We start from the raw sequence: 27,526 nt of genomic DNA on the forward strand, positions 1-27,526 counted from the left end.
GGTTAAGAAGACCCTGCCTTACAGCCAACTGGAATTTTTCTTTTTTTTTTTTTTTTTTTTTGACAGGCAGAGTGGACAGTGATAGAGAGAGACAGAGAGAAAGGTCTTCCTTTGCTGTTGGTTCACCCTCCAATGGCCGCCGCGGCCGGTGCACCACGCTGATCCAAAGGCAGGAGCCAGGTACTTATCCTGGTCTCCCATGGGGTGCAGGGCCCAAGCACTTGGGCCATCCTCCACTGCACTCCCTGGCCACAGCAGAAAGCTGTTTTTATTATGGATGCACTGAATCTAATACATACAAAAGGAGAGAAGATAGTAGAAACTCAAGTGTACCCTTATCTAGCCACAAAAATTATCAACACCCTGCAGGCAGGATGTATTCAAGGTAAAAATCCTAATAAGTATAAGTGGACACAGCCAGTCCCTTTTAACTCCTTTCCTATTAATAAATCAGATTCCTTATTATAAAGAAGCAACACACAATGATGGGTACCTGGCCTTTATGTGTTTGTCCCTGTGAGCACTCTGAAATTCTAAAATATAATCATTTAGAACAAACAATACTAATGTAAACTGAAACAAATTTAAGTGAAAATGTAAACTATATGCCAATTATAAGACTCAGGTATTTCAAAATACCATTCCTACTATGGTATTTGCAGAAATTTCTTTTTGAAAGTATAAATAACTCATAACAACTAAGACAATTATGAGAGGGAATAAACACATTTTTTATTAGTAGTAGTAGTAGTAGAAGTAGTAGTATTTAATAACTCCAAACAACTAAAAAAGAACTAGGATCAAATCTTGGCTCTGGGGCCAGTGCTGTGGTGCAGCAGGTTAACGCCCTGGCCTAAAGCGCCAGCATCCCATATGGGAGCCGGTTCGAGTCCCAGCTGCTCCTCTTCCGATCCAGCTCTCTGCTATGGCCTGGGAGAGCAGCAGACGACGGCCCAAGGCCTTGGGCCCCTGCACCCGCATGGGAGACCCGGAAGAAGTTCCTGGCTCCTCCTGATCAGCGCAGCTCTGGCCACTGCGGCCATCTGGGGAGTAAACCAGCAGATGGAAGACATCTCTCTCTGTCTCTACCTCTCTCTGTAATTCTGTCTTTCAAATAAATAAAATAAATCTAAGAAAAAGTTATAGAAAAAAATCTTAGCTCTACCAGCCACTAGCTGGACAAAATACTCTCTCAGCCTTCCAGAAGTGATCTTTACCTCACAGGAGTAGCATTAGAAATGAAGCAGCATACACAAAGAGCCTGGCATACTTGAGGTGAGTTCATACCTTAAGTTCTTGTATTTTTTTACTATTGACCTGCCTGTAAGTAGCAAGTGATCAGACATCTCTGCACACAGAAAATAAGGCATATTATACTTTTCCTGGCTAAACTGGCATATGTCACATTGAAGAAGGGCACTAGAAGAGGAGGGCCTGTGATTAAGGAAGACATGTCAAAAGGTTATATTTACCTTTGGAAAACAAATCTCTTTGATGCAGAACGTTAGCAGGCAAAATCAACAGCAAACTGAGATGTCATTAACTTAGAACTTTTTATCACAATATCCCCAATGGGAAACAACTTTTTGATGCCTCCTCCTGAGAATTTACTCAACAGGTATCTGAAGCTCAGGATCATCTATGCAATTAACGTGTCATCATCAGGAATCAATGAACAGCACAGCTGGCAGTTTAAATAATCTTCGATTCACTCCAGAGGCTCCTTTCCTATATTCCTTTGGGGATGGTAACAGTAATTTTATTCCCATTTTAAATGAGTTCATGTTACCATGGGGGAATATTTTCTTACTTCTTAGAGAAATCCTGGCTTTTCATTTTTAAAAGGCATTTATTTATTTGAAAGTCAGAGTTACAGAGAGGGAAAGAGTGAGAGAGGTCTTCCATCTACAGTTCACTTCCCAGCAGACCAAAGCGAGGACCCAGGAGCTTCTTCCAGGTTTCCCATGTGGGCTACAGGAGCCCATACACTTGGGTCATCTTCAACTGCTTTTTTCAGGCCATTAAAAGGGAGCTGGATTGGAAGTGAGAAGCCATGACGCAAACCAGCACCCATATGGGAAACTGGGGTTGCAGGCAGCAGCTTTACCCACTATGCCACAATGCTGGCCTCAGCTTTATTTTTTTTTAATTTAGGCACTATAATTTATATTAACTAACAACATATAGTTTCCTTCTAGCTCTCATTATGGTAAACCTTTTAAACTAAATTAAGCAGACCTGAAAACTTCATTATTACTACTGCAATACACACACAGGTATAATACAGCAATATAACACTTATTAAAAATGTCCATCAATATTCTAATTCAGGGAACCACAAAGAGATTCAGAACCAGTGGGCTATGGACATTCTTTGCAGATTCCAAGTGTGGTTTCTCTCTGTCAAGTAATCCCCCTACCACTGATGCAGACACCCACCATTTTACAAAATTCTATACAAAGCTTGTTCACAACTATATCAGGAGAAAGAAGCTGTCTGACATCTTCTGCAGATACTAGCCCTTTTTTTTTTTTTAAAGATTTATTTATTTTACTTAAAAGTCAATTACACAGAGAAAGGAGAGGCAGAGAGAGAGAGAGACGTCGTCCATCCGATGTTTCACTCCCTAATTGGCCACAACAGCCGGAACTGCACCGACCCGAAGCCAGGAGCTTCTTCCATGTCTCCCACGCAGGTGCAGGGGCCCAAGGACTTGGGCCATCTTCTACTGCTTTCCCAGGCCATAGCAGAGAGCTGGATCGGAAGTGGAGCAGCTGGGTCTCGAACTGGTGCCCTTATGGGATGCTGGCGCTTTAGGCCAGGGCGTTAACCTGTTGCACCACAGCACTGGTACCCCCATGATACTACCCTTTTAAAGATCAAATCGGGGCTGGCCCTGAGGCATAGTGGGTAAAGCCACCTCCTGCAGTGCTGGCATTCCATATGGGCGCCGGTTTGAGTCCCAGCAGCTCCTCTCCCGCTCTCTGCTATGGCCTGGGAAAGTATTAGATGGCCCAAGTCCTTGGGCCCCTACAACCACATGGGAGACCTGGAAGTAGCTCCTGGCTTTGGATCGGCGCAGCTCAGGCTGCCGCGGCCAACTGAGAAGTGAACCAGCGAATGGAAGACCTCTCTTTTCTCTCTCTCTGCCTCTCCTTGTCTCTCTGTGTAACTCTTTCAAAAAACAAATCTTTAAAAAATAAATAAATGTCAAATAATCTTCCCCAAACAAGTCTATCACACAGAAGTTTAGAGGAAAAGAAATGCTTATGTGTTAAACTTATTCTGTTAAGTTAATACATTGCTACCTTATATTTTATTTAGAATATGGCAGGGAATAGCTCAACAACTTAATACTATTAGTTAAGCGATTCCTTCAGAATTATCAACTCTAGCTGCACTATCCTATTCACGTGTGGCTGCTGAGCACCTGAAATGAGGTCATTCTAAGTTGAGGTGAATTTTAGGCATAAAATAAACCCAGAATTCCAGACAAAATTAAAAAAAAAAAAAAAAAAAAGAATGTAGAGTATCTCATTAACTTTTAAGTTAGTTGCATGCTAAGATGAAAATGTGTTAGAAACATTAAACTGCACTAAATACATCTTTATAGTTAAATTTATCTTTTTTTTAATGTGGCTACTAGAAAATTTTCAATGACATGCAACTCCCGTTAGACTTCTATTGGGGAGCACTGTCCTTAAGACAACCGTGATTACGCCTTTTCAAATGCTCAAGATTTGAACATTTTCCAATTTTGCCTAGTTACTTTTTAAAAAATATATATTTAGGCCGGCGCCGCGGCTCACTAGGCTAATCCTCCGCCTAGCGGCGCCGGCACACCGGGTTCTAGTCCCGGTCGGGGCGCCGGATTCTGTCCCGGTTGCCCTTCTTCCAGGCCAGCCCTCTGCTGTGGCCAGGGAGTGCAGTGGAGGATGGCCCAGGTGCTTGGGCCCTGCACCCCATGGGAGACCAGGAAAAGCACCTGGCTCCTGGCTCCTGCCATCGGATCAGCGTGGTGCGCCGGCAGCAGCGCGCCGACCGCGGCGGCCATTGGAGGGTGAACCAGCGGCAAAGGAAGACCTTTCTCTCTGTCTCTCTCTCTCACTGTCCACTCTGCCTGTCAAAAAAAAAAAAAAAAAAAATATATATATATATATATATATATATATATATATATTTATTTGAAAGGTGGAGTCACAGAGGCAGAGGCAGAGGGGGCAGAGACAGACAGACAGACAGACAAAGAGTCTTCCATCCGCTGGTTCATTCCTCAAATGGCCACAATGGGAGGAGCTGGACCCATCCAAAGCCAGGTGCTAGGAGCTTCTTCCAGCTCTCCCGCACAGGGGCAGGGGCCAAGGACTTGGGCCATCTTCTACTGCTTTCCCAGGCTATAGCAGAGAGCTGGATCAGAAGTGAAAGCAAGCAGACTCAGATGGCACCACATGAAATGCCGGTACTTTAAATTTACCCTCTACACCACAGTGTGGGCCACTGCCTAGTCACTTTTTAAAAACAAATTATTTATGGGCCGGTGCCGCGGCTCACTAGGCTAATCCTCCACCTACGGCACCGGCACCCCGGGTTCTAGTCCCAGATGGGGCGCTGGATTCTGTTCCAGTTGCTCCTCTTCCAGTCCAGCTCTCTGCTGTGGCCCTGGAAGGCAGTGGAGGATGACCCAAGTGCTTGGGCCCCACACCCCACATGGAAGACCAGGAGGAAGCACCTGGCTCTGGCTTCGGATTGGCGCAGCACACCGGCCGTAGCGGCCATTTGGGGAGTGAACCAACAGAAGGGAGACCTTTGTCTCTGTCTGTCTCTCTCACTGTCTAACTCTGCCTGTCAAAAAAAAAAAATTATTTATATGGGGCTGATGTTGTGACACAGCAGGTTAAGTAGCCATCTGTGATGGTGGCATTCCATCCACATCAAGGCAACAGTTTGAGTTCCAGCTGCACTGATTCCAATACAAATCCCTGATAATGTAAGGCAGCAGAAGATGGCCCTAGTACTTGGGCGCTTGCCACCCACATGGGAGACCCAAATGGAGTTCCAGGCTCCTGGCTTCAACAGGGGCTGCTGCAGTCATTTAGCAGACAGAAGCGCAAGCTCTCTCATTCTCTTACTCTGCCTTTCAAATAAATAAATTTGAAGAAAAATGATTTTTTAAAAAATTTATTTTATTTACTTGAAAGAGTTACAGAGAGAGGTCTTCCATTCTGTTGGTTCACTCCAGAAATGACTGCAACGACCAGGGCTGAACTGATCCGAAGTCAGGAGCTTCTTCTGGGTCTCCAACGTGGATACAAGGACCCAAGAACATGGACCATCTTCTACTGCTTTCTCAGTCTATAATAGCAGAGAGCTAGATTGGAAGAGGAGCAGCCAGGACTCGAACCGGTGCCTCTATGAGATGCTAGCGCCACAGGCTGGGGCTTTAACCCGCTGTGCCACAGGATCAGCCCTGGAAAATTATTTCTACACTAAAATTCTGTATCTAGTCAAGTTCACGAACAATACGAAGGCAGAAATAAAAGCACTTTTACACAATGTCTAAAAATTTTATCTGTTTTATATTCTTTTCTTCGGAAGCTAAAGGATAAAGGTATTCCTCCAAAGCAAAAGGCTGATTCAAAAAGATCATGGGATCCAGCCCAAGAAAAGGAAGAAAAACATCTGGATGATGATGCGAGCACAACAGCTGTACTGCTGCCTAGAAGTACATGTCCAGATGCAACTGAGCAAGTGTCTCCAAATTACTTTCCATATAGCCAAAATGCTTAAATGCACTGAGGAAAATTTACACTAATGCATGGAGTTTAGAAAGGAACTACCAATAAAAACACAGAAACCAGGGGCCCACGCTGTGGCAAGCAGGTAAAGCCACCACCTGCAGTGCTGGCATCCCATGTGGGTGACAGTTCGAATCCCAGCTGCTCCACTTCTGATCCAGCTCTCTGCCATGGCCTGGGAAAGCAATAGAAGATGGCCCAAGTCCTTGTGCCTCTGCACACATGTGGGAGACCCAGAAGAGGCTCCTGGCTTCGGATCTGCCCAGCTCCAGACATTGCTGCCATTTGGGAAGTGAGCCAGTAGATGGAGGACCGCTCTCTCTGACTCTTTCTGCTTCTGCCTCCCTGCAGCTCTGCCTTTCAAATAAATAACTAGCTCTTAAAAGAAACACAGAAGCAAGGCAAAACAGGTTTTTAAAAAGACTAATTATTAGCACCAAAGAAAACACACACTTGTGCAAAAAAGGCAAAGCAGGTGCCAGCATTGGCACAGGTTAAGTTACATCCCAAAACAGAATGCCAGTTTAAGTACCTGCTGCTCGGCTTCCAATTCAGCTCCCCACTAGTGTACCCAGAAAAGCAGCAGATGATGGCCCAAGTACATGAGCTGCTGCCATCCACGAGGGAGATCTGTATGGACTTAAAGGGTCCTGTCTTCAGCCTAGCCCAGCCCCAGCCACTGAAACCATCTCGGGAATGATCCAGCAAATGAAGATCTACCTGCCTGTCTCTGTCTCACTGCCTTTCAAGTTAAAAAAATAAATAAATAAAAAAATAAAAATAAATAAAAAAAAACTTAAAAAAAAAAGGGCATCCATAGCACAATAGCATACAACAAAATTAGACAGTGAACAACACTGCCAGCCATGAAATACTCTAACCAAAATTACTTTCTATATATAAATGTTAGTCTGTGAGGTGGTCAGGGAAATATACCAAAAAACAACTCTATCTAAGGTGGGAAGTCAACAGATAACACCAAACATGGAAAGAAAAATAAGTTTATTATTTAGAGGGGCAATACACAATGAATAGCTGCTTTCAGGCACAAGGAAGGGAAGAAGTACTGTTTTTTCAGTCTGATATGTCTAGATAATAGTTTTTTACCACATATGAATAAAGTTTCCTAACACTACAAATAAATATATAAAATGCTTTTTAAGCTTAAGAAAATATACTCTGAAAAGAAGTCATATATATGTAAGAATGTAATCTTATCATTTATTCACCACAGGGAAAATAAGGGAAAAGCCTGTGTGCCCACCAAAAAGGGACTAGTTAAGAAATCACTGGGTCTGGCATGGTGGCATAGTGGGTAAAGCCACCACCTGCAGTGCCAGCATCCCATACAGGTGCCGGTTCTAGTCCCAGCTACCCCACTTCTCATCCAGCTCTCTACTATGGCCTGAGAAAGCAGTAGAAGATGGCTCAAGTTCTTGGGCCCCTGCACCCGTGTGGGAAGTCCTGGAGGAAGTACCTGGCTCCTGGCTTCAGATGGGCCATTAAAGCCAATTGGGGAGCGAACCAGCAAATGGAAGACCTCTCTTTTCTCTCTCTCTGTCTTTCCTTCTCTCTCTGTGTAACTCTGACTTTCAAATAAATAAATAAATCTTTAAAAAAAAAAAAAAGAAATCATGGGGACTGGCACTGGGGATATAGGAGGTATGGGTGCTAATTCCTGTTCTAGCTGCTCCACTTCTGATCCAGATATATGCTAATGGCCTGGAAAAAGAACAGAAGATGGCCTAAGTGTTTGGGCTCCTGCCACCCACATGGGAGACCTAGAGGAAGCTCCTGGCTTCAGCCTGGCCCAGCACTCACTGTTGCAGCCATCTGGGGTGTGAACCAGCAGATGGAAAACCTCCCTCTCTTTCTCTCTCGCTTGCTCTTTCAAATAAATAAATCTTTTTGAAAAAGATTTTTAAAAAACACTTCATAACAACCCCGAAATTTCAAAGAAGCCTCTGGATAATCATTTCCAAACATAAGATTGATTTTATAAATCAATGAAGTTATCAGTCCTTCTTAAAACCAGGCATTTACCTTATTACAACGATTCAACTTGGACTGGATCCAAGGTACTACCTCAAAACAAGAGTGGCAATGTCACTGGAGTCTCCAATTTACAAATTCAGGATACAATTCTGAAATGAGATGAAATAAGCAATAATAAAATTACTACCCACACCTTGTACAGCCCATTATTGATTCTTGAAATCAATAAGCAAAAATTCTCTCAACTTCATTCCAAATAGACACAGACATGTCTCTGAAAGTGTACTAGTCTGGTAGTGTATCTCTCTCACACGTATTTTCATCCATCCAACCTCCTATAGTATGGAAAGCTAAAACTTTCCTTCTTGTAACTTGATAAATTTCACTGGCACAATTTCAGGTGCTACATCATGCAAGACTAATTTGCATATCTCTAATTCCAACTGGTGAACTTGGTAAAAATCAGATATTTTAAATAAGAAAAAATATAAGCCGGCGCCACAGCTCACTAGGCTAATCCTCCGCCTAGCGGCACCGGCACACCGGGTTCTAGTCCCGGTTGGGGCGCCGGATTCTGTCCTGGTTGCCCCTCTTCCAGGCCAGCTCTGTGCTGTGGCCAGGGAGTGCAGTGGAGGATGGCCCAAGTGCTTGGGCCCTGCACCCCATGGGAGACCAGGAAAAGCACCTGGCTCCTGGCTCCTGCCATCGGATCAGCGCAGTGCACCGGCCACAGCGCGCCATTGGAGGGTGAACCAACGGCAAAGGAAGACCTTTCTCTCTGTCTCTCTCTCTCACTGTCCACTCTGCCTGTCAAAAATAAAAAAATAAAATAAAAAAAAATAAAATAAAGTAAATCTTTAAAAAAAAAAAAAACTTACTGATACACACTTGATTTGAATCTTGGGAAGGTATGTAAAATATAAAAAGCCTCACTGGAAAACCAAACCAAACTGGTGGGCCTTTGGTGCAGTGGTTAAGATGCCACTTGGGATGCCCACATCCAGTGCAGAGGGTCTGAGTTCAAGTCCCAGCTCTACTTCTGATTCTGGCTTCCTGCTAATGGCCACCCTAGGAGGTAGCAGAAAATAGCTTAATTACTTGGATACCCACCAGCCACATGGGAGACCCAGATTGAACTCCAGGATTCTGGCTCTGGCCTGAAATAAATAAATATATATATATATATGGCATTTAGAGGGTGAAATCAGCAAATGGGGGGCCGGCGCCACAGCTCACTAGGCTAATCCTCTGCCTTGCGGCACCGGCACACCAGGTTCCAGTCCCAGTCCGGGTGCCGGATTCTGTCCTGGTTGCCCCTCTTCCAGGCCAGCTCTCTGCTGTGGCCAGGGAGTGCAGTGGAGGATGGCCCAGTGGAGGATGGCCCTGCACCCCATGGGAGACCAGGAAAAGCACCTGGCTCCTGGCTCCTGCCATCGGATCAGCACGGTGCGCCGGCCGCAGCGCGCCGGCCGCGGCGGCCATTGGAGGGTGAACCAACGGCAAAGGAAGACCTTTCTCTCTCTCACTGTCCACTCTGCCTGTCAAAAAAAAAATAAAAATAAAAATAAAAATAAAAGAAAAAAAAGAAAAAATATAACTGAGATGTGCTCAACTAAATTTTACAAATAGAAACCAAGTTAAAATAACTCCCCATCTCAACCCCTACAAGCACCAAAAACCCTCTGCTCTAGTTGTCTAAATATTCCAGATTGGTAAGTACAGTAATATAGCAAAGCTATGTAGAGGGGTGGGCATTTGATCTAACAGTTGGGATACCTGCATCTCCTATCAGAGTGCCTGGGTTCAAGGTCTAGGTTCTACTCCAATTCCAGCTTTCTGCTAATAACACACCCTGAGAGGCAGCAGCTCCATGAGGGTTCAAGTAGTTAAGTTCCTGTCACCCACTCGGGAGGATCTGCACTGAATTCCAGGTTCCCAGCTTCCACCTGGCCCAGCCACGGCTACTGCAGACAGGACGCAATCCATCCCTCTCTCTTTTCTTTTCTCCACCCTGCTCATGAATAAAGATTTCTTAAACGCAATGTAGAGTTACCTAAAACAAATAGCAAAATCGAATTCCGGGACCAGCACTGTGGCGTAGCAGGTAAAGCCACCGCCTGCAGTGCCAGTGTCCCATATGAGCACCAGATCAAGTCCCAGCTGCCCCACTTCCGACCCAGCTCTCTGCTATGGCCTAGGAAAGCAGTGGAAGATGGCCCAAATCCTTGGGCCCTCACATCCACACATAGAACACCCAGAAGAAGCTCCTGGCTTCAGATCAGCACAGCTCCTGCCACAGCAGCCATTCGGGGAGTGAACCATTCGGGGATGGAAGAGCTCATTCACCTGCGCACTCTCTCTTGCTTGTTTTCTGCCTCTCTATAAATCTTTCAAATAAATAAATCTTTTTTAAAAAATTAAATTCAAACACCATAAGGTTCATTTAAGTTGTCAATGTTCTCACTCCTGGTTTATTAAAGCATTATTGTGGGGCCAGTGTTGTGGCACAGTGGGTTAAACTGCTGCCTGCAGTGACAGCATCCCACATGAGCACCAGTTTGAATCCTAGTTCAAGTCCAATCCAACTCCCTGCTAATAATGTGCCTGGGAAAGCAGCAAAAGATGACTCAAGTACCTGGGTCCCTGACACCCATGTGGGAGACCTGGATGGAGTTGGAGGTTCCTGGCTTCAGTCTGACACAGCCCAAGCTGCTGTGAAGATTTCTAATTCTTTCAAATAAATAAAATAAACTTAAAAAAAAAAAAAAGCATTATTCACTCATACTACTATAAAGTAAAAAGGCACAAAAGATCCAGATAATCTGATGATGCAGTTTCAACAGTAATCTTTTTCACTTATTCAGCATTTCCTCAATAAGATAGTGCAGGTTACCCATTTACCTTTCTCTGAACCCTGTGGTCTGTATACAGCTGAACCCTTGCCTATTTAGCCAGGAAGGAAAGGAATGTATTTCCTTATCCTTTGTACCTACAGAATCCTCAGACCACACAAGGACTCCTTTCCACCTCACCAAATGGTTTGCTCTCTCTTGGGCTGGGCTGGGTACTGTCCTCTGTGTTACCCTGGATATGGCTCTCTACACCCATCTCATTTTATCTGTTAATATGTTAATTCCCTCACCAGCCATAAATTCTTTATATACCTAACTCTGATACGTGTTTGCTGAGTAAACTGAATATCCAAGCAATAGTTTTTGACCTGCACCAAAGGTAACCAGAAGACTACCATTACAAACAAGCAATAATAAAAGCTACTTTTAAGACTATCATCCAGATGGAAGTCATTTTCAGTCAGACCTATTACCAAATTATTGACAATGGTCACGTATGTACTTAGTTGATAAACAGAAAAAATACAGCACCTTCAAATATTCTTTCAAAATACTTCTGCATGTATTGTTTTAGTTTGTGCTTAGAATTCATTTTGGGTTATATCAGCCAAAACATATTTCCCTGTTTCCTAACTCCAGAGGCACAGAAGCAGCTCTTGTCAGCCACGTTGCCTAGAAGGGGAAACCCCATCACTGCTACATGACTCAAACTGCTCTTACTCCACAATACACTGGATTTAAGAAATGAACTATTCCAACACATCCATTCTCCAAATTCTAATCAGAGGGCAAAAGCACACGTGCAAAAACCTTCTATTTTACTACCCTATCCCATTTTCTTCCTATTTATTAACCTCTTTTCTCAGATACAAGAATTTTTCTCACTCCAACTAGTGTTCAATTTTCCATTATGAGGAATGGTAAAACAAACCTGATACTCTGGCCCTCAGTTATTCTGTGACTGCAGACACCTGAAGCCCTGTGTCTTCATCCTTGCCATCAGTTTTTATGATCTCTGCCTGCCAGCTTGTCATGCCTGTGTGTCTAGTCACCCATAGGCATACTATCCAGTCTCTATCTCCTGAGCCTCCCCCTAGCCAGATACCCATATATCAAGATTTTTGCACTGACGATAACTGACCCTCTTCCCTTCTACACATTATTAACTGTCCACTTGTTGAACAACATCAAACATGTATTAAGTACCAACTACTTGCCAGGTACTATTGTAAGCACTGAGGACATAACAGTTAAAAAAATCCCTTCTGGGGTGGCACTGGCTTGGGACATCTACATACTGAAATGTCTAAGTTTGAGGCCTGGCCCTGCTCCTGATTCCACCACCAGCCTGCTAATGCACTCCCTGGAAGGCAGAAACTGATAGCTCAAGCAGCTGGATCCCTACTACACTTGTGGGAGAACTGTGTTGAGTTTCTGCCTCCTAGCTTTAGTCTGGTCCAATCTTGGCCACTGTCAGCATTCAGGGAGTGAACCAGCGGACAGAAGCTCTCTGCTTCTCTGCCTTTCAAATAAACAAACAATTTAAAAAATACATCCCAGGGCCGGCACCGTGGCACAATAGGTTAATCCTCCACCTTCAGCGCCAGCATCCCATTTGGGCGCCAGTTCTAGTCCCGGCTGCTCCTCTTCCAATCCATCTCTCTGCTGTGGCCTGGGAAAGCAATAGAAGATGGCCCAAGCGCTTGGGCCCTGCATCCGCATGGGAGACTGGGAAGAAGCAGGCCATTAACAGTGAGCTGGATCTGAAGTGGAGCAGCCAGGACTCCAACTGGTGCCATATGAGATGCCAGCGCCACAGGCGGAGGCTTACCCTACTATCCCACAGCACCCACCCCAATAAATCTGTAAAAAAAAAAAAAAGGGGGGGGGAGAGACACTACTAACTGGAGTAACACGTTCTGATTGTAGACAGAACAAACTTCAACAGGCCAAGGGCAGAAGAAATCATTAAAATGTTGCCTAAAATAACCCAAGTAGAGGACAGCAGTTCCTTAGACTACATTGTAGCTCAGAATACTCCCAAGTTTCATACACTATATGACCTCTGCTATCTCTGCCTTTCAAATAAACAAACAAATCTTTAAAAAAGAAAAAAAAAACCTGCCAATCACATGTTGGCTTGCCTTAAGAGTGTCTAGTTAGTATGATAATTCAGTTGGCCTGTTAGGAGTGGCTGTCCCTTGTTCCTCTCCCCTAAAATTACAGCCACCACTTAGGATACTAGCATCCCCTATCAGACTGCCTGGTCAAGTCCCAGCTACTCCACTCTTCAATTCAGTTTCCTGCTAGTACACCAGGGAAGCAGCATATGATGGCCCAAGCTCTTGGGTTCCTGCCGCTTATGTGGGAAGACCTAGATGGAGGTCCAGGCCCCTGGCTTGAAACTGGCCCAGTCCTTGGCTGCTGCAGTCATTTAAGGAGTCAACCAGTGGATGGATGATTTCCCACACACACCCCTGAATACTCTGCCTCTCAAATAAATATTTTTTTTAATTAAAAGAAAATTTTTTGAAAGGCAGAACTACAAATGAATACAATGTGCCTAGAAAAAGCAGATGGCCCAAATACACCACAGTGCTGGCCCCAAATAACTTTTTTTTTAAAAGCAGATGATGCTATCCTCCATAATTACCTTTGTTAGAAAATAGTTATTAACAATCCATTTACCCCAAGGCATTTACATCAAGATACCAACTTAAAGACAAGTCACATTTGCTTTCATTCATTTGTAAATAAGAAAGACTAAATTTGATGCCAGAATAACCTTTCATGTGGCAAAGTGGATAAAGTCACTGCCTGCAACGTCAACATCCCATATGGGCACCAGTTCGAAACCCAGCTGCTCCATTTCCAATCCAGCCTCCTGTTAACACACCAGGAAAGCAGCAGAAGGTACAAGTGCTTGAGGTCCTACTACCCACATGAAACTGAGAACAATCTCCTGGTTCCTTGCTTTCACTTGGTCCAGCCCCAGCCACTGCACCCAGCTGGGGAGTGAACCAGCAGATGGAAGATCTCTAACTCTGACCTTCAAATAAATAAATAAATCTTTTTTTAAAAAAAGTAAAATAACTTGTCACAAATATGATCGTGGTGTTTTTCCTGCTCACTAAACAGAACCCAGCATAGCACTTCACAATCCTGTTCTATCTTCTGCCACTCACTTGTATGTTTCAAAACAATGAAACTACCTTTATTTTTTTATTTTATTTTATTTTTTTTTTTTGACAGGCAGAGTGGACAGTGAGAGAGAGAGAGACAGAGAGAAAGGTCTTCTTTTGCCGTTGGTTCACCCTCCAATGGCCGCTGCGACCGGCGCACCGCGCTGATCCGATGGCAGGAGCCAGGAGCCAGGTGCTTATCCTGGTCTCCCATGGGGTGCAGGGCCCAAGCACTTAGGCCATCCTCCACTGCACTCCCTGGCCACAGCAGAGAGCTGCCTTTATTTTTAACTACCTTTTTAGAATGAATTTTGTTTCCATACTTTCAGACATATTCTTTCACTGCTTTGAATAGCCTCCTCTCTAACAATCACTTCTGTTCCAATATCCATCTTCCACCCACCCACACATAAAACCCACTATCCTTCCCATTAACTTATCTCTCAATCTCTTTCCAACCTTCCAGAACAAGCACAAAGTTAACTCCTGTATTATTGTTCCCCAACTCCTCGGGAGTTAGTAAGCATATCACTCCATCTTTTACTACTGCCATTATCACATTGCACTGTATTTAACTGCTTCTGCCTCCCCACTAAACATGAATGTCCATAAGGATAGAGACTGTATCCTACTTAAGTTGTATCTCCCCAAATAGCCCCAACGGCAGGGTCAGGGTGTCTGAGGAAACTTCCTTGTATTTGGTAGATTTTAACATGTTTTTTGAATGTATAAAGTTTGAATCCCAAGATAGTAACATCTGAGCAAGTATGGCAATAGGGAAGATAAAAGTACGAATGTAGTGATGTCCCACATCATTTTTTTTATTTATTTGAGAGACAGAGTTACAGAGAGAGGTCGAGACAGACAGAAAGAGGTCTTCCATCTGCTGGTTCACTCTCTAGATGGCTGCCAACAGCCAGAGCTGCGTGAATCTGAAGCCAGGAGCTTCTTCCAGGTCTCCCATGTGGGTGCAGGGGCCCAAGGACTTGGGCCATCTTCTAATGCTTTCCCAGGCCATAGCGGAGAGCTGGACTGGAAGAGGAGCAGCGGACTAGAACCAGCGCCTATATGGGATGCCGGCTCTGCAAGCCAGGGCTTTAACCCGCTGTGCCACAGCGCTGGCCCCCAATCTCACATCCTTAAGAATATACTTGAGGGGCCAGCATTGTAGCACAGTGGGTAAAGCTGCTCTCGTGACACCATCGTCCCAGATGGGCAATGGTTCCAGTACTGGCTGCACCACTTTCAATCAATCCAGCTCCCTGCTAATGGCCTAGGAAAAGCAGGAGAATATAGCCTAAGTTCTTGGGCCTCTGCCACCTACAAGGGAGACCTGGAGGAAGCTCCTGGCTTCGGCCTAGCCCAATCCTGCCTGTTGTCGCTACATGGGGAGTGAACCAGGAGATGGAAGATCTGTCTCTGTCTCTCCCTCTCTCTATGTAACTCTTCCAAATAAATGAATAAATCTTTAAAAAAAAAAAAACTAAATACTTTCAGATGTTTCAGAAATCTCAAAAGATTAAGAAAGGCCCCTGAGCCAGTGCCGCAGCATAATAGGTTAAGTCTCTGCCTGCAGTGCTAGCATCGCATATGGGCACTGTCTCAAGTCCCATAACTAGAGAAGTCCCAAACTAGAAAAAGATATTAAGAGGCTGCTCCTCTTCCAATTCAGCTCTCTGCTATGGCCTGGGAAAGCAGTGGAAGACAGCTCAAGTCCTTGGGCCCCTGAGCCAGCATGGGAGACCTGGAAGAAGCTCCTGGCTCCTGTCTTTGGATCGGCCCAGGCCCAGCTCCAGCCGCTGAGACCATTTAGGGAGTGAACCAATGAATCCAAGACCTTTCTCTGTCTCTTCCCTCTCTGTAACTCTACCTCTCAAATAAAATCTGTATATTTTTTTCAAAAAGGCAAAAACCTCAACTATTTATGCAAAAAGGTATGAATAAATAATGTGTCATATCAATTTTTTCAAAAAATTACAACAGTAGACAGAACTATAAGAATAACTTATAGGATGGGGCTGGTGCTGTGGCGTAGTAGGTTAAACCTGCCTGCAGCCCCGGCATCCCATATGGGCACCTGCTGAAGTCTCAGCTGCTCCTCTTCCAATCCAGCACTCTGCTAATGGCCTGGGAAAGCAATGATGAATTTTTCAAAATTTTTATTTTATTTTATTTGAAAGGCAGAGTTACAGAGAGAGGTAGAGACAGAGATCTTCTGTCCTCTGGTTCATTCCCCATGTGACCACAATGGCCAGGACTGGTCCAGGCTGCAGCCAGGAGCCTAGAACTACGTCCAGGTCTCCCACATGAGTGGCAGGGTCAGGACTGCAAGGAATGATAAAAAGGGTTTATAATAAATAGAAAGTACTTAAAATAGTTGTACACTACCCACTATGATTAGATGCACTGCAATCCTGAATTTATTCTAAACTGTCAAGGAGGGGCCGAAGTTGTGGCATAGCAGGTTACAGTAGTACTGACATTCCATATCACAGCAGAGGTTCAAGTCCCAGCAGCTCCATTTCTGATTCAGCTGCATGCTAAATACACCTGGGGAAGCAGCAGAAGATGGCCCAAGTACTCGGGCCTCTGCCACTCACATGGGAGACCTGGATGAAGTTCCTGGCTCCCAGCTTCAGCCTGGCCCAACTCCAACTAGTGCAGCCATTTGGGGAGTGAATCAGCAGATGGAAGAACTACCCTAACTCCCTGCCCCATCAATCTGTCTTTAAATAAAGTAAATCTTGGCCGGCGCCGCGGCTCACTAGGCTAATTCTCCGCCTTGCGGCGCCGGCACACCGGGTTCTAGTCCCGGTCGGGACGCCGGATTCTGTCCCGGTTGCCCCTCTTCCAGGCCAGCCCTCTGCTGTGGCCAGGGAGTGCAGTGGAGGATGGCCCAGGTGCTTGGGCCCTGCACCCCATGGGAGACCAGGATAAGCACCTGGCTCCTGGCTCCTGCCATCGGATCAGCGCGGTGCGCCGGCCGCGGCGGCCATTGGAGGGTGAACCAAAGGCAAAGGAAGACCTTTCTCTCTGTCTCTCTCTCTAACTGTCCACTCTGCCTGTCAAAAAATAAAAATAAAAAATAAATAAATAAATAAATAAAAAAAAAGGAGAAAGGTTAACTTTTATCTCTGATATGGGGATGTTACTCCAAGCAGGCAAGTTAGGATGCTGAAAGGATGAGCCAGGATGGAAGACAGAGATAAGCCAGGAAGCTATCAGGTTTGAGGTTCACTTAACAAGATAAGTGCCTATTATATTTAAGACATTATCCTGGCCTTTCAAGAGCTTATGTGTAAGGGTGGAGGAGGAGTGTTACACAGAGAGACCCACATAACACCTGTCAGAATTGAGTGTCACCAGGGAAGTACAGAGGTAAAGGTCACATATAACTAGAAGAACAAAGGTAAGTTTCAGGAGGAAGTCTTATTATTTGACCAAGCTCCAAAACAGCAAGTAAAATTTGTTTAAGTAGAAATAAGAAAAGGAGCACTGCTGGGGCCGGAGTTGTGGCACAGTGGGTTAACACCCTGGCCTAAAGAGCCGGCATCCCATACGGACGCTGGTTCAAGTCCTGGCTGCTCCACTTCCGATCCAGCTCTCTGCAATGGCCTGGGAAAGAAGTAAGAAGATGGCCTAAGTCCCTGGGCACCTGCACCCGCGTGGGATAGAGAAGATTTCTCATTTAGTTTTGGATGCAATAGTTTGCTCCTGCAGAAGAATTCATTAAAGCATATCCACCTTTGAAGTTTTTGTTGTTTAAATAGCTACAGATCCTACACACAGTTCAGTAACTGCTTCTCATAGTACAAACTGAAATATTTTCAAACAAATTTGTTATTAGAAATTATCTTGGCCGGCACAGCAGCTCACTAGGCTAATCCTCCACCTGTGGCGCCGGCACCCTAAGTTCTAGTCCCAGTTGGGGCGCCAGTTCTGTCCCAGTTGCCCCTCTTCCAGGCCAGCTCTCTGCTGTGGCCCGGGAAGGCAGTGGAGGATGGCCCAAGTGCTTGGGCCCTGCACCCACATGGGAGACCAGGAGAAGCACCTGGCTCCTGGCTTCGGATCAGCGCAGCGCTGGCCGTAATGGCCATTTGGGAGGTGAACCAACAGAAAAGGAAGACCTTTCTCTCTGTCTCTAACTCTGCCTGTCAAAAAAAAAAAAAAAAAAAAAAAAAAAAAAGTAGATTCAATGGGGCCGGTGCTTTGGCATATCCCATATGATGGTACCAGTTCGTGACCCGGCTGCTCCACTTCCAATTCAGCTCTCTGCTTTGGCCTGGGAAAGCAGTAGAAGATGGCCCAAGACCTTGGGCCCCTGCACCTGCAAGGGAGACCTGGAAGAAGCTCCTGGCTCCTGGCTTCGGGTCGGCGTAATTCCAGCACTTGCAGCCAACCGGGAGTGAGCCATTGGATGGAACACCTCTCTCTCTCTCTATCTCTGTCTCTCTTCCTCCCTCTCTCTCTCTGCCTCTCCTCTCTCTGTGTAACTCTGACTTGCAAATAAATAAATAAATCTTTAAAAATAGATTCAGAATATTAATGACTACTAATCCAGGATATAGAAAAAAGTAAAATCACATATTTATCCTCATACCACATCCAAAAATAAGCTCCATGTGGATTTTTAAAGTAAGCAATTAAATATACTAAATGTGAACAGCTTTAAAACTTTCAGAAGGGGGCTGGCGCTGTGGTGCAGCGGGTTAAAGCCTTGGCCTGAAACGCTGGCATCCCATATGGGCACTGGTTCGAGACCCGGCTGCTCCTCTTCTGATCCAGCTCTCTGCTATGGCCTGGGAAAGCAGCAGAGGATGGTCCAAGTCCTTGGGCCCCTGCACCCACATGGGAGACCTGGAGGAGGCTCCTGGCTCCTGGCTTCGGATCGGAGCAGCTCCAGTCATTGTGGTCAACTGGAGAGTTAACCAGCGGATGGAAGACCTCTCTCTCTCTTCCTCTCCTTATCTCTCTGTGTAACTCTGAGTTTCAAATAAATAAATAAATCTTTAAAAAAAAAAAAAAAAAAAAAACTTTCAGAAGGTGACAAAGGAGAGAACCTATGAATTCAGGGTAGAGAAAGACTTCAAACAAAATATTGAGTACAAACCATAAAAAGAAAATTAATAAGCGTGTCGTATGCTTCAGAAAAATCAAAACCAACTCCTAACTCATATACTAGAGAGTAAATGTTCAATACATATAACCAAAACATCTAAATTCAGGGTCCAGATTGCATAACAAGTGAATAAAATGAATACAAAGGAATACAAGTGGCAAAAACTTTAATAAATCTTATTTTTTTACCAGTTAAACATTTAGCTATAATGTCTATCACACCCCAGGCACTATGCTAGGCCCTAGAGATACAACACTGACAAAAAGAGAAGTCACTGACCTCAAGGTGAGGTGAGACATACAAGCAAGTCACTATATATTTTACATCAAATGATAATAAGTACTAATAAAGGATAAGAGAACAAAAAGGCAATTAAGAAAAGGAAATCTATATAGCTAAGAAACTAGAAAAAGATATTAATCTTTACTAGTAATCACTAGTAAATAGAATTTAACTTTACAATGAAATATTATATGCTCATCAGAATGGCAAATTATCATTACAACGTGTATCAACAGAAATGCTTCAATGCTGCCATAACGTGGCAGCAGTATAAAGTGACAGCAGTATAAAGTGGATTAACCTCTGGAGAATAATGTGATATAAGTAATGTTTATAGAAATGTACATCCAGGGCCAGCGTGGTAGCACAGAGGCAGGAGGGGCTGTGAGCTGCCACTTGTACACCAGCATCCCACACTACAGCCCTTGGGAAAACAGCAAAAGATGGTGCTGCCACCCACGTGGAAGACCCAGATGGGAGTTCCTTGGGCCCAGCTTCAGCCTGGCTCAGCCCCAGCTGTTACCGCCATATGGGGGGTAAACCAGCAGACAGAAGATACCTCTGTCACTCTGCCTTTCAAATAAATCTTTTCTTTTTTTTTTTTAGACTTATTTATTTAAAAGGCATAGAGAAAGAGAGAGAGAGCGAGAAATCTTCCATTGGCTGGTTCACTCTCCAAATGGCCACAACGGGCAAAGCTGGGCTGATCCGAAGCCAGGAGCTTCTTCTAGGTCTCCCACATGGGTGCAGGCAAGCACTTGGATCATCTTCCGCTGCTTTCCTAGACTCATTAGCAGAGAACTGGATCAGAAGTGGTGTAGCCAGGACTCCAACTGGCTCCCATATGGGATGCCAGTACTGCAGGTAGAGGCTTATCTTCTATGTCACAGTGCCGGCCCCAATAAATAAACCTTTTAAAAAACAAAATAAAACAAAAAGTACACATCCCATAACCCAGCATTCCACTTTAAGATATAAACCTAGAAGCTCTCCCTAGTCAGTAGAAAAATCTACACATGAACATTCTTGAAAGTCAGCACTGCAGCACAGGGCATCAAGCTACTGCTTGTGAAGCCAACATCCCATCAGAATGCCAGTTGAAATTTTCAGCTACTTCACTTTCCATTCAGTCTCCTGTTAATGTGCCTGGGAAGGCGGTGGAAAGTGGCCCAAGTGCTTGGGCTTCTGTTAACCTTGTGGAATGGAATACCTGGATAAAGCTCCCGGCTTGGGCCTGTCCCAGACCTGGCTATTTCAGCCATTTAGGGAATGAACGAGGGATGGAAGATCTCTGTTGTATTACCTTTCAAATAATAAATCTCAAAAAAAAAAAAAAATCAGCAGCAACAGCAATGTTCTTGAGAGCCTTCTGTGCAAACAGGAAAATGAGTTAAATAAAAAGTGGCACATTCAACAATGAACACTATACAGAAATGAAAATGAAGTAGGTATAACATATATCATGAATGACATCCCAAAACTAAAACTGAGCAAAAAAAAAAAAAGGTACAAAATATACTAGTATCAAACAACTTATATGAACCTTAAAAACACCTACCAATATTTTGTTAAAGAAAGCAGATTTTTAATAGAAGTCTACAAAAATAAATATAATTTATAAACACCAGTATCAGAAGAGTGGTTGGGGGAATGAGAAAAAAACCCTGGAAGACTGAACCATGGTATCAGTTTTATTAAATTGATATCTCAAATACACAGGCCTTTGTACTTCTTGAGCATGTCCTCACGTCACACGCTTTTTCTAAGCATTAAATAAAGTATGTTTAATGACATACTTTAGAGTTTGACATACTTTGGAGTTATGCCACTTTAGACTTCCTTTCCCAGTTCCTATCCAGAGGGGAAAAAAAATATCTCCCTTGGACTGTGTGCCACATCTGTAGCTTCCCTTTCCTAGGCACATTAACAGGGAGCTGGACAGGAAGGGAAGTAGCAGGTTGTGGCACCTTAACCTGCTGTGCCACAACACTGGCCCCAGCCACACACATTTAGATCTCTGCAAACAACTTCTAAAAATTGAAACAGGACTCATAAAGCAATGTCTTTAGGGTCAAATGAAACAACTTCACATGCATTAAAGGCTAAGCACAAGAAGGGATGGCTATAGTAAATACAGGCAGAATGGTTAAGAACAAGAGCTTTGAAAACACATGAAGAAACCTTAATGAGAATCCTGACTCCCCAACTATGCAGGCTTGAGCAAAGCGTATAAACAAGTGTCCTCATCTCCCAAAAGCACACTTATCTCAAATTTATTATAAAAATTAAATGAATTAGCACTTTGTAGAGCACATAGTACACTGTAGTCGAAAAAGGCAATTTAAAAGATAAAAACAAGAAACAGAAAAGGTAGTAATACTCAACAATGAGAATTTATTTTCCTACATTGTTTCAGAAGGTTTATTTCACAGTTCATTAAGATTCCCCACCCCAGCAACATGCTTAGATATCACCAAATTCTTAAAAGACATTCCAGCTTCTAAAATCAGCTCCAAAAAAACTGTACACAAATATTATCTGCACAACAGAAAGAGATAAATATCTACCAGGTCCAAATCAGGTGCTAACTTTTCAGTGAGAAAAATTTTACAGGATACTCTGCAAAGTTTTAGCAAGAAATGTGGCCAATAAAAATAAACTGAGGACCAGTACTGTTGCGTAGCAGGTAAAGCCACAGCCTATAGTACTGGCATCCCATATGGGCGCCAATTTGGGTCCATGCTGCTCTACTTCTGACCCAGCTCTCTACTATGGCTTGCGAAAGCAGAAAATCAGAAGATGGCCCAAGTCCTTGGGTCCCTGCACGTATGTAAGAGACCCAGAAGAAGCTCCAGGTTCCTGGCCCAAATTGGCCCAGCTCCAGCCATTATAGCCATTTAGAGGATGAACCAACGGATAGAAGACACACCCCGCCCCTGCCTCTCTGTAACTCTGCCTTTCAAATAAATAATAAATCCTTAAAATAAATAAATGAGTATTTTTAACAGGAAACTAGATTATTCAAGCTATTATATCAAACGCTGGTTTTGCATGCACAATGCTTTAGGACAGAAGAAGAGCATCAAACTAATATACTCAGGACATGTAGATTTCAACACAATGGCTAAGACTAAGCTAGGTCAAAGTCAGGAGACTGGAACTCCATCTGATCTCCCACATGGATGTCAAAGTGCCACCTTTTGCCTTCTCAGGCACATTAGCAGGGAGCTGGGCCCCAAATGCCCGCTAACAGCAGGGGCTGAGCTGGATATAAAGCCAAGAACAGAGAACAGGGACCACAATCCAGGTCTCCCACAGGGTGGCAAGAACTCAGTTACTTAAGCTACCACCCACTGCCTCCCAGTGTCTGCATTAGCAGAGAACTGGAGCCAAGAACACAGCTGGGGCTCAAACCCAGGGACTCCAATATGGGACATGGGCATGTCAACCACTAGGCTAAATACTAACCCCTAAAATTCTTAGTATCACTGAACTATATATCTTTAAATTGTTAAAATGTTAAGACTTTATGTTATATGTATTTTACCACAACTTTTAAAAATAAAGGAGATACATGGAAAGATATGATAAAGTAAATACAGCAAATGTTAGCAAAAGCAGAATCTCTGATAGGCATATGGATGCTCACTATACAATTCTTTCACCTTTTCATTATGTTTCACATCTTTCCTAACAAAATGTTGGAGGAAAAAATAAAACAAAAACTGTTCATCCCTGCTGGAATACACTCAATGCAGATTAACCACCCAGTATGAAGGAAACACTGGCCTTAGAGGAATGATGAAATTTAAGACCAGCTTATTAAACTAAATGTTCTAAAAGTGCTGCTGACTACATTTTCTAAAAGTTCCTTCTAGCTACATTCAGTGAGATCATAACAGCTGTAATAATACTAACTCAGGGAGGAATAAATTTGCCTACCGGTCTCAAAATAGACACTAAACAACTAAGCTTTAGCTCACCCACCATAAATATCCAGTATCCCGGAAACATTTCAAGTCGATTTGAGCAACGTATTAGTCTGCTTCTTAAAAATAACCAATTGGGAGCAGGGCAGAGGGGGAGAGACACAAGCAGGCTTTGTCCCTCAGGGGGTAGGGCTATCGCCTTCACATCCCCATCTTACACTGAAGCGCTGGTAGAGACCTGGCTACTCAGCTTCCCGTCCAGCTCCCTGGTAACGCCTCCTGGAAGACAGAAGAGGACAGCTCGTGTTTGGGCCTCCTGCCACCCAAGTGGAAGACTCAGATGGAGTTCCAGATTGGCCCAGCCCTTGCTGTTGCAGGCATTTGGGGAGTAAACCAGAGACTAGAAGTCGGATCTCTCAATCTCAATCTCAGTATCTCTCTTCCTTTCAAATAGATGAAAAATTTTTTGAGATCTTTTTACATATTTTTTATATTTATTTATTTGAAAGAATTACAGAGAGGCAGAGACAGAGACAGAAGTCTTCCATTGGCTGGTTCACTCCCCAGATGGCCACATTGGCCAGAACTGTGCAGATCTTAAGCCAGGAGTCAGGAGCTTCTTCCACATCTCCCACATGGGTGTAGGGGCCCAAGGACTTGGGCCATCTTATACTGTTTTTCCAGGCCATTGCAGAGAGCTGGATCAGAAGTGGAGCAGCTGGGACTCAAACTGGAGTCCATATGGGATGCCAGCACTATAGGCAGCAGCTTTACCCACTATGCTACAGCACTGGCCCAAATTAAAAATAACTCATCTAAATAGAAATTAAATTCTAAAGGTATTTCAACCAACAGTCTGTATATCACATTTTTAAGATAAATTTAATTTGAAAGGCAAACTAACAGACAGAGAGTTGGATTGGTCAATCAGTCTTCCAACTGCCAGTTCACTCCCCAAATGCCCACAACAGCTGAAACTGGGCAGGCTGAAACCAGAAGCCTAGAACTCCCTCCAGGTCTCTCCCATGGATGGCAGGAAAGCAAGTACTTGAGCCATCATCTAAAGAAGCTGGATCCTTAAGTGATGCAGCTGGGACTTGAATCGGCCTCAGGAGTCCCAGGCTTACCCCACTTGAGCCACAACACTTGCCCACATATTTTCATTACAATAAATGTCTGGTACTTACTGGCATTTATTAAGTTGTTAATGTCATATTTCCCAGAAAAAGAGAAATCAAGTAACACCAATACTAGTCCTTGCATCAATCCAAATTCTAGTTCCTACCCAGTTGTTTTTAAAGTGAATAATAGGGGCCGAGTCAAGCCATTGCCTGCAATGCCAGCATCCCCTATAAGCCAGCTGTTTCTGTCCTGGCTGCTCCATTTCTGATTCAGCTCCCTACTAATGTACCTGGGAAAAGAGCAGAAAATGGCCCAATTGCTTAGGCCCCTGCTACCCATGTGGGATATCGAGATGGAGTGCCAGGCTCCTGGCTTCGGCCGTTGCAGGCATTTGGGGAGTGAACCAGCAGGTGGAAAATCTTTCCCCTTCCTGTATTTCTGTTTTCCAAATAAACGAATAAATCTTAAAAAAAAAAAAAAGAGAGAGAGAGAGAGAGAGAAAGAAAAGAAGGAAGGAAGGAATGACAGAGGAAACTTGCTGAGTAACTTTAAGCAGTCTCACCTCTACAGATTTCTCTATCAATCTTTTATTTATCCTGCCCTTTTTAGAGAAGATTGAGTTATTTACCACTCACAAACATCACATAGGATTTCTGAAAGCAAAGCTACGGACCTCATAGATGTAAATTATTTTTTAAAATAACTGGTTCTTAAATCTCAGGACAAGAGCCAAAGTCTTGTTAATTACAAATTCAGCAACTTCTCTGCTTGGCCTTCTACCTTCTGTCAGAGGCCAAGTTATGCAGTTACAACATTCCAGATGCTACAAAGCAAACCAGGCAGAACAAAAATGAGGACACTGCACACAGGCCAGCTAAAAAAGGCACAGGCAGGGGTCAGATCAATGCCTTCAGGCTTTCTAAAAGTCCTTGATTTTCTCCAGCTTGGAAACAATTCAATGTTCTCCCCTTTCCCCCCAGCTCCTGGCTTCACCTCCTTCTTCCAGAGTTACCTAAATGCCTTTTTAAAAGAAACAAAGGAATCAGAAGAAAACTAAGGTGACAAAATGCTAAGACAGTAAAATGATTTAGAATAAGGGCATTAGAGACCTACATCACATATCCAGAACAGGGACAGTAAACTAAAATGCCTACAAACAAGTAAAACATAGAAATAAAATAATAAGTACCAACAGACACTGCTCCTTGTCAGGGATACACAAGGAGCTGCGGTGGAGTCTGTGACAAACTGGAAAGGATATGCCCCAATGACAACAGGCAGCCGCTGCAAAGCAGAAATACAGATTGATGGCTGCCAAACTGGATTTTTCAAGAGCAGTCCAAGTCCAAATTTTTATATGAAATCTCCCTATTGTAAATATCGACAACTAATTCAAATTTACAACAGTATGCACCAAATAAAACATATCTGGAGTGGATCTAGTCCATGAGCCTTCAGTTTTCAACTTCTGCATAAAAAGGAAAAATATATGCATCTTTCAGTGTAGAACTCTACCTTCGGGGCCAGCATTATGGCACCGTGAGCTGGGGCACCACTTGTAACACCAGCATCCCATATCAGAGCACTGCTTCAAGTATGGCTACTCCACTTCTAGCCCAGATCCCTGCTAATGTGCCTGGGAAGGCAACAGGATGACACTCTGCCACTCACACAGGAGACCCGGAATGGAGTTCCTGGCTCCGGGCTGCAGCCTGGACTAATCCTGGTTGTTGCAGCCATTTGGGGCATGAACCAGGGAATGGAAGATGTCTTTTCCTCTCACACCCCACCCCATCACTCTGTCAAATACATCTAAAGTATCCAGTCTAAATTTGCAGCAGAAAGCACAAGCATTATCCTCTGAAAATACACTGAAATACTCTGAAAATACACCGAAAAAGAAATGACTGAACATCTGAAACTTCTAATTGCTAAAAGAAAGCAAGAAGAAATCACCTTGTTTTTTTAACATAACATGCTCCTTTTTTTGCCATTAAAATAGGACTGCAGGGCCAGCATTGTGGCACAGGTTAAGCTACTGCCTGAAATACCAGCAGCACATGGGAGCAAGGATTCGAGTCCCAGCTGCTCCACTTCCAATCCAGCTTCTTGATTATAAGCCTGGGAAAGCAGAAGATGACCCAAGTACTTGGGGCCTTGCATCCACATGGGAGACCCAGATGCAGTTCCCGGCTCTTGGCTGCCACCTGGCCCAGCCCTAGCCATTATAGCCATGCAGTGAGTAAACCAGTGAATGGAAGGTCTGTCCCTCTCTTTCTGTATATCTGCCTTTCACATAAATAAATCTTTAAACAAAAATAAACATAATAAAATAGGAACTGCACATAAAATCTAATGGAATAAAATACTAGGAAAAAAATTTTTATGAAACTGGGCTCACTGATTTCAGCTTCCTGGGGCTGGTGTTGTGGTGCAGCGAGTTAAGTGTCACCTGCAATGCAGAAATCCCATAGGAGCACAGTTTGAGTCCCAGCTGCTCCTCTCCCAATCCAACTCTCATTTAATGCACTTAAGAAAGCCATGGGGCCAGCGCCGCGGCTCAATAAGCTAATCCTCCGCCTGCGGCGCTGGCACCCTAGGTTCTAGTCCCGGTCCAGGTGCCGGATTCTGTCCCAGTTGCCCCTCTTTCAGTCCAGCTCTCTGCTGTAGCTCGGGAGTGCAGTGGAGGATGGCCCAAGTCCTTGGGCCCTACACCCGCAAGGGAAGACCAGGAGAAACACCCGGCTCCTGGCTTCGGATCAGCGCGGTGCGCCGGCCGCAGCGGCCATTGGAGAGAGAATCAATGGTAAAGTAAGACCTTTCTCTCTGTCTCTCTCACTGTCCACTCTGCCTGTCAAAAAAAAAAAAAAAAAAAAAAGGAAAGAAAGAAAGAAAGCAATGGGTGATGGCCCAAATCCTTGGGACTCTGCCACCGATGTGGGAGATCCAGACAGACTTCCAGACTCCTAGCTTTGCCCTGCAGTCATGTGGGGAATGAACCAACAGATGGAAGATCTCTCTTTAATGCTTTCAAATAAGTAAATCTTTCAAATAAATTTCGACTTCCTCATGATGAGCATCATCAGTACCTATCTTCTAAACAAAAATTAAAAGACAATTTCTCTCTAGCACAGCATTTAAACTTGTTATATCTCCTACCCCAAACCAAAAAAGCAATTCCTTTGAAAGACCAAGAAAGTCAATCTTTAAGAAAAAGTACCAGAGGCTGGCACTATGGCTTAGTAGGTT

At 44.0% G+C, this 27,526-nt stretch overlaps 1 protein-coding gene across 50 annotated transcripts in view; it reads right to left on the bottom strand.

Annotated features, from left to right (window-relative positions):
- The window catches only part of THRAP3 (thyroid hormone receptor associated protein 3), an 85,534-nt gene that overhangs the window by 34,518 nt on the left and 23,490 nt on the right, over positions 1 to 27,526 (bottom strand). For 34 of the 50 annotated variants that reach the window (XR_016211113.1, XR_016211111.1, XR_016211112.1 and 31 more), the window contains one exon: positions 7,840 to 7,940. The exons of 3 other annotated variants lie outside the window; for them this stretch is intronic. The gene's annotated coding sequence lies outside the window, so the exon portion shown is untranslated. Of the gene's footprint in view, positions 1 to 7,839; positions 7,941 to 8,901; positions 8,949 to 23,213; positions 23,435 to 27,526 lie in introns of those variants that run through there. 13 more of the 50 variants (XM_070078745.2, XM_070078741.2, XM_089301015.1 and 10 more) reach the window with 4 other exon arrangements.

This window comes from Oryctolagus cuniculus, chromosome 7, assembly GCF_051225735.1.
Source record: "Oryctolagus cuniculus isolate XC-2025 breed Fujian yellow rabbit chromosome 7, ASM5122573v1, whole genome shotgun sequence".
Lineage (NCBI taxonomy): Eukaryota > Metazoa > Chordata > Mammalia > Lagomorpha > Leporidae > Oryctolagus > Oryctolagus cuniculus.